Consider the following 7,500-nt stretch of genomic DNA (forward strand, 5'->3'; position numbering starts at 1 on the left):
CGTCACTGGAGTGGATTTATGCCAGGGGTGCCCAAAGTGGGGTCATTTCATTTGGCCTACCAACGGGTGAGAGTTTCCCAATGTAATGCAAATACTGACCTTTTAAACTCACCAGAGGTGCCCCAATTCGATATTGATACCACATATCGGTCCAATATCAGCTTAAAAAAACAAGTATCAAATTATAAACTTTATAAACTTCCCAATATTAGTTTTACTACAAGCAGTCCTGCACTGCAAAAACTGAAATCTAAGTAAGATAAAATATCTCAAATAAGGGTGATATTTGCTTATTTTTGTCATGACTTGGACTATGACGTGGTTTGTTCTCCCGTGGTGCAAATGAACTGGACTGGTCAAGGCTTGAAGGTGCGTACATGATTTATTTAAACTATCAAAAAAGGAATAAACGAAAAGCGCGCACAGGGGCGGAGGTACAAAACTAGACTATAAACACAAAACTTGCACATTGGCAGAAACTATGAACAATTAAACAAAACACTAACTGTGGCTTAATAAACAAAAACTTACTTGGCATGGAACCGGCATGAAAAAAAGAGTAGCAAGGGTCATCAGGGTGTGGAGAGTGTGCAGGAGCATAAATGCGGGGATGTCGTCAGGACGAACAACAGAAAATGAATGAACTTAAATACTATGGACATGATTAGTGAAAGCAGGTGCGTGACTCAAAACGTGAAACAGGTGCGTGACGTGACAGGTGAAAACTAATGGTTGCTATGGTGACAAACAAGAGTGCACAATGAGTCCAAACGTGGAACAGGTGAAACTAATGGGTAATCATGCAAACAAGACAAGGGAGTGAAAAGCCAGAAACTAAACAAAACATGACTTAAAACAAAACACGATTACACAGACATGACAATTTTCTGTCTAATAAGATAATTATTCTCACTAAGCAGATTTTATGTTAGAGTGTTTTACTTGTTTTAAGTGTTTTGGTCCTAAATGATCTCAGTAAGATATTACAGCTTGTTGCTGAGATTTGATGACCTATATTGAGTAAAACATGCTTGAAACTAGAATATCAAGTGTTGCAAAGCTGTGTCATCAACACTCACAAGTATAAAACTACTTTTTTAAGGTAATAATTTCTTACTTCAAGCATGAAAAAAAAAATCATGATTTTGACACAATTGTGTCTCATAATTAAAACGGATGACAGCCAAATGGACTTTGCTGTTTTATTTTCAATGAAATAATAGAAAATAGGTACTCATATAGTAGTACAGTTGGCACAGTACAGTAAACTGACAGTTAATATTTAAACATTTAACATTTCTAACAATTTTAGAACAGAAATAGTTCATGCACATTCAGATTAATTCCTCAAAATTACAATTAAAGCAATGTTGTCCGGGGGCCGGGCTGTATATATGCACACTAATTGACTTAAAGAGCACGCACTTGGCGCGATGATGTCATGTTATCCATGGAAAAATGCATTTTTAGACAATATGATTTGCCTGAGCGGCTAGGAGACCCCGAGAGTAACAAGCGCTTGCCTTGTTGCCTTTCCATTAAGAACAATAAATTAGTTTTTAGTATAATTTTGCTGGTTTCAAGAAATGTAATGCCGAGCACATATCATTATGTCAAGATAATGGCACTAGCATTTACTTACTTTAAGAATATTTTTCAACATATTTAGCAAAAAGGTCTTTTTTTTTTCTACCAAGAAAAGTGCACTTGTTATTAGTAAGAATATACTTATTTTAAGGTATTTTGGGGTTAATTTTTAACTTTATTTGTTTTGGAAAGTCTTGACAAGCCAAATTTTCTTGTTCTTTTAGCAGATAATTTTGCTTAGTTCAAATAATTTTTATATATTTTTTCTTGTTTTTGATCTCTGACTTTGTGCAGCGTGTGTATTTACTGGACAGCCAGTTAACATCTAAATGTCTTCTAACAAGCACACGGTTTCTTGGTAGTGAAGTTATTTACAAAAGATAAACAGGTCAGGCTAAACGGTACCAGGAGCTAGCAGCTACACAAAACCTAAGCACACAGTAGCACACAAGCTAGACATACGTGAAACTCATTCAGCAATAAAACAGCACGTTTATCAATATAAACATGTATCAAATCATTATAGTTGAACATTACTTACACGTGCAAAGTCTCCAAGGCGTATTAGAAATTATCAAGTAACAAAAGTGTCCGCATGATTCAGTTTACAGCATCCTGACGTAAAAAAAAAATCATCACTCCACCTAAACCTGAAGACAGCATAAGTCCATTCCATGTTTGTTTTTTTGTCATACCTATAATTGTTCTCTGTTCGACTCATTTGTCTTGGTCAAACCTTTATAAACATTCCACCAATAATAGTATGAATATAAGTATGTGTGATTCCTGCTGATATCGGATCGGATTAATATCAGTATCGTATCGGAAGTGACACACTCTTAATGGGGCGTTTCACAAGGCTAACTAGTTAACTAACTAGTTTCCATCTATTATTGTTATAGGAACTTTTGGGCTTTCAATCATTGTATTCTGTTTTTATTTACCATTCACACAACGTGCCAACTTCACTGGTTTTGGGGGTTTGTATTTATTGTTAGGATTTTATCTAGCTAACTATCTGAACTAGTTCCTAACCGCGATTGTGGCGTACCCTTGCACCCTTTTGGAAAACAAAATCAGAGTGTAAATGTGTGTCTAGTGCGGGGGTCGGCAACCCGCGGCTCTAGAGCCGCATGCGGCTCTTTAGCGCCGCCCTAGTGGCTCTCTGGAGCTTTTTCAAAAATGTATGAAAAATGGAAAAAGATGAGTGGGAAAAAAAATATTTTTTGTTTTAATATGGTTTCTGTAGGAGGACAAACATGACACAAACCTCCCTAATTGTTTTAAAGCACACTGTTTATATTAAACATTAGAGATGTACGATAATTTGGGCCGATAAATGCGCTAAAATGTAGTATCGGAAATTATCGGTATCGTTTTTTTTTTATTATCTGTATCGGGTTTTTTTTGTTTTGTTTTTATTAAATCAACATAAGAAACACAAGATACACTTACAATTAGTGCACCAACCCAAAACAACTTCCTACCCATTCACACTCATTCACACAAAAGGGTTGTTTCTTTCTGTTATTAATATTGTGGTTCCTACATTATATATCAATATATATCAATACAGTCTGCAAGGGATACAGTCCGTAAGCACACATGCTGCTGCTCCACTAATAGTACTAACCTTTAACACTTCATTTGACTCATTTTCATTCATTACTAGTTTCTATGTAACTGTTTTTATATTGTTTTACTTTCTTTTTTATTCAAGAAAATGTTTTTAATTTATTTATCTTATTTTATTTTATTCATTTTTTTTTAAAAAGTACCTTATCTTCACCATACCTGGTTGTCCAAATTAGGCATAATAATGTGTTAATTCCACGGCTGTATATATCGGTTGATATCAGTATCGGTTGATATCGGTATCGGTAATTAAAGAGTTGGACAATATCGGAATATTCTTCACTGATTCAAGTATTTGGCGAGCGCCGTTTTGTCCTACTAATTTTGGCGGTCCTTGAACTCACCGTAGTTTGCTTACTTATATAACTTTCTCCGACTTTCTAGGACGTGTTTTATGCCACTTCTTTTTCTGTCTCATGTTGTCCACCAAACTTTTAACGTTGTGCATGAATCCACAAAGGTGAGTTTTGTTGATGTTATTGACTTGTGTGGAGTGCTAATCAGACATATTTGGTCACTGCATGACTGCCAGCTAATCGATGCTAACATGCTATTTAGGCTAGCTATATGTACATATTGCATCATTATGCCTCATTTGTAGCTATATTTGAGCTCATTTAGTTTCCTTTAAGTCCTCTTAATTAAATGTATATCTCATGACACACTATCTGTATGTAATATGGCTTTGAATTTTTTGCGGCTCCAGACAGATTTGTTTTTTGGCTCTTTCAACATTTTGTGTTGCTGACCCCTGGTCTAGTGAATGCATTGCAGTTATATCAAAACAGATCTTAAAAGTATGGAATGGTTTGCCCCACACTGAGATTTTTTGTGTATTGCAATGATTTTGGCATTGCTTTGTTCCATCACAGTCGCCACAGAGAACGGCAATTTGTGACTTGTTTTGCTTCTTCTCTAAATTGTTATTTTCCTCCTGGCTGATACTTATTTTTCCCAAAGTCTCTGCTGCTTTTGCCTGCAGCATCTTTCCTTGTTGTCGGCGTCTGCTGAATAACACGTGTAAAAGTTTGTCCAAGTAGGAAAAATGGGAAGTCTTCATCAGACATTTCATAGCAAGAAATATACCGTATTTTCCGGACCATAGGGCGCACCGATTTATAAAGCCCACTGCCGATGAGCGGGTCTATTTTCATACATAAGGCGCACCGGATTATAAGGCGCATTAAAGGAGTCATATTTGGATTTTTTTTTTCTAAATATAAAAGCCTTCCTTGTGGTCTACATAACATGTGTTGGTAGTTCTTTGGTCAAAATGTTGCATAGATGATGTTTTACACATCATCTTCAAGCCACTTTCTGACAGTCACTTCAGGATGCGCCGTTTTGTGGGCGGTCTTATTTACGTGGCTCACCTTCCGCAGCGTCTTCTCCCCGTCATCTTTGTTGTAGCGGTGTAGCGTGCAAGGACGGGAGTGGAAGAAGTGTCAAAAGACGGAGCTAACTGTTTTAATGACATTCAGACTTCAATCAATAACGGAGCAGTGTCTCCTCATCCGTAAACAACAACAACGCCGGAAATGTGGCCCGTGAATAACCGTCCCACCGGAACTCTCTAAAGTTCCTCGGGTGAATAATGTAAAGTCACTACACCGGTATGTTTTAGCGCTTTCATGGCAAGTTTACTGACGGATATAAGTAAGAACTTTACACTACTTTATATTAGAAATGGCAACAGTGGAGAAGATCCATCCATCCATCCTCTTCCGCTTATCCGAGGTCGGGTCGCGGGGGCAGCAGCCTAAGCAGGGAAGCCCAGACTTCCCTCTCCCCAGCCACTTCGTCCAGCTCCTCCTGGGGGATCCCGAGGCGTTCCCAGGCCAGCCGGGAGACATAGTCTTCCCAACGTGTCCTGGGTCTTCCCCGTGGCCTCCTACCGGTCGGACGTGCCCTAAACACCTCCCTTGGGAGGCGTTCGGGTGGCTTCCTGACCAGATGCCCGAACCACCACATCTGGCTCCTCTCCATGTGGAGGAGCAGCAGCTTTACTTTGAGCTCCTCCCAGATAGGTTCTCACCCTATCTCTAAGGGAGAGACCCACCACCCGGCGGAGGAAACTCATTTCGGCCGCTTATACCCGTGATCTTGTCCTTTCGGTCATAACCCAAAGCTCATGACCATAGGTGAGGATGGGAACGTAGATCGACCGGTAAATCGAGAGCTTTGCCTTCCGGCTCAGCTCCTTCTTCACCACAACGGATCGATACAGCGTCCGCATTACTGAAGACGCCGCACCGATCCACCTGTCGATCTCACGATCCACTCTTCCCTCACTCATGAACAAGACTCCGAGGTATTTGAACTCCTCCACTTGGGGCAAGATCTCCTCCCCAACCCGGAGATGGCACTCCACCCTTTTCCGGGCGAGAACCATGGACTCGGACTTGGAGGTGCTGATTCTCATCCCAGTCGCTTCACACTCGGCTGCGAACCGATTCAGTGAGAGCTGAAGATCCTGGCCAGATGAAGCCATCAGGACCACATCATCTGCAAAAAGCAGAGACCTAATCCTGCAGCCACCAAACCAGATCCCCTCAACGCCTTGACTGCGCCTAGAAATTCTGTCCATAAAAGTTATGAACAGAATGGGTGACAAAGGGCAGCCTTGGCGGAGTCCAACCCTCACTGGAAACGTGTCCGACTTACTGCCGGCAATGCGGACCAAGCTCTGACACTGATCATACAGGGAGCGGACCGCCACAATCAGACGATACCCCATACTCTCTGAGCACTCCCCACAGGACTTCCCGGGGTACACGGTCGAATGCCTTCTCCAAGTCCACAAAGCACATGTAGACTGGTTGGGCAAACTCCCATGCACCCTCAAGGACCCTGCCCAGAGTATAGAGCTGGTCCACAGTTCCACGACCAGGACGAAAACCACACTGTTCCTCCTGAATCCGAGGTTCGACTATCCGGCGTAGGCTCCTCTCCAGTACACCTGAATAGACCTTACCGGGAAGGCTGAGGAGTGTGATCCACGATAGTTGGCTATCTAACATAATAGTGAGAGTCCAGTCCATAGTGGATCTAACATAATAGTGAGAGTCCAGTCCATAGTGGGGCCAGCCGGAGACCATCTCGAGCGGAGACAGGTCAGCAGCGCAGAGATGTCCCCAACCGATGCACAGGCGAGCGGTCCACCCCGGGTCCCGACTCTGGACAGCCAGCAATTCATCCATGGCAACTGGACCTGTGCCCCCCCCCCCCCCCCTCCACAAGGGAGAGGGGGGCAGAGGAGAAAAGAAAAGAAACGGCAGATCAACTGGTCTAAAAAGTGGGTCTATTTAAAGGCTAGAGTATACAAATGAGTTGCATGGCATGATAGTATTAGTTAGCAATGTTTGAGTTTGAAGGCATACGTTTTCGTAAAAATATCGTTAAACTCCAACTTTTGGGTCGTTCCGCCGTATCTTCAGGAAAGCACCCTGCTAGTTTTCCCCTCTCTTTATAATCAGTGCTTGGCCAAGGTTCCAGCTTGTCTCCCCAGCCTCTTAAACACACACGCTGAAGATTAAAAACTCATTAAACTTTGTGTCTAAGTTAGCACTTGACATCACTTCACCATATCTCCAATCTGTCACTTTTTTACATCCTCATATTAACATAACTGTTTAAAAAAAAAAAAATGTAAACAGTGGCGACGGCTGCTTCAACACCGTCGCTCCCGATTTGAAATGGCTCTCAGTCTTTAGACGGCAATTATCCGGGATTAGACATGGCACAAATGTGACCTGATATTAAAAATAAAAAATGGCATGAAATACTACAGCCTGATGCAAGACTAATGGAGTGTTTGCTTGAGTGGTTCTTATGACGGCGGTCAGTCAGCCTAGTGGCTCCGTGCAGCATTTTGTTTTTTAAAAAAGATTGAAAATGGAAAAAGATGAGGGTTTTTGTTTTAGTATGTTTTTTAGTTTGAGGACAAACATGACACAAACCTTCCCAATTGTTAGAAAGCCCACTCTTTAATATATTTGTGTGTATGCTTCACTGACGAGAGCATTTGGTGAACATCCTTTTGTCCTACCGATTTTGGCGGTTCTTGAACTCACCATCTGATCATCTGTGATGAGGTGGCGACTTGTCCAGGGTGTACCCCGCCCTCCGCCCGAATGCAGCTGAGATAGGCTCCAGCACCCCCGCGACCCCAAAAGGGACAAGCGGTAGAAAATGGATGGATGGATGGATGAACTCACCATAGTGCGGACTGTGACGCAACAGTTTGTTTACATGTAAATTCTTCCACTCCTCCTTTGT

The 7,500-nt window shown here is 41.6% G+C and overlaps 1 protein-coding gene across 1 annotated transcript in view; it reads left to right on the forward strand.

Annotated features, from left to right (window-relative positions):
- grik3 (glutamate ionotropic receptor kainate type subunit 3) overlaps nt 1-7,500 on the forward strand; it is a 319,970-nt gene that overhangs the window by 300,107 nt on the left and 12,363 nt on the right. The window lies entirely within an intron of this gene.

This window comes from Nerophis lumbriciformis, linkage group LG04 (genome assembly GCF_033978685.3).
Source record: "Nerophis lumbriciformis linkage group LG04, RoL_Nlum_v2.1, whole genome shotgun sequence".
Taxonomy (NCBI): Eukaryota; Metazoa; Chordata; class Actinopteri; order Syngnathiformes; family Syngnathidae; genus Nerophis; species Nerophis lumbriciformis.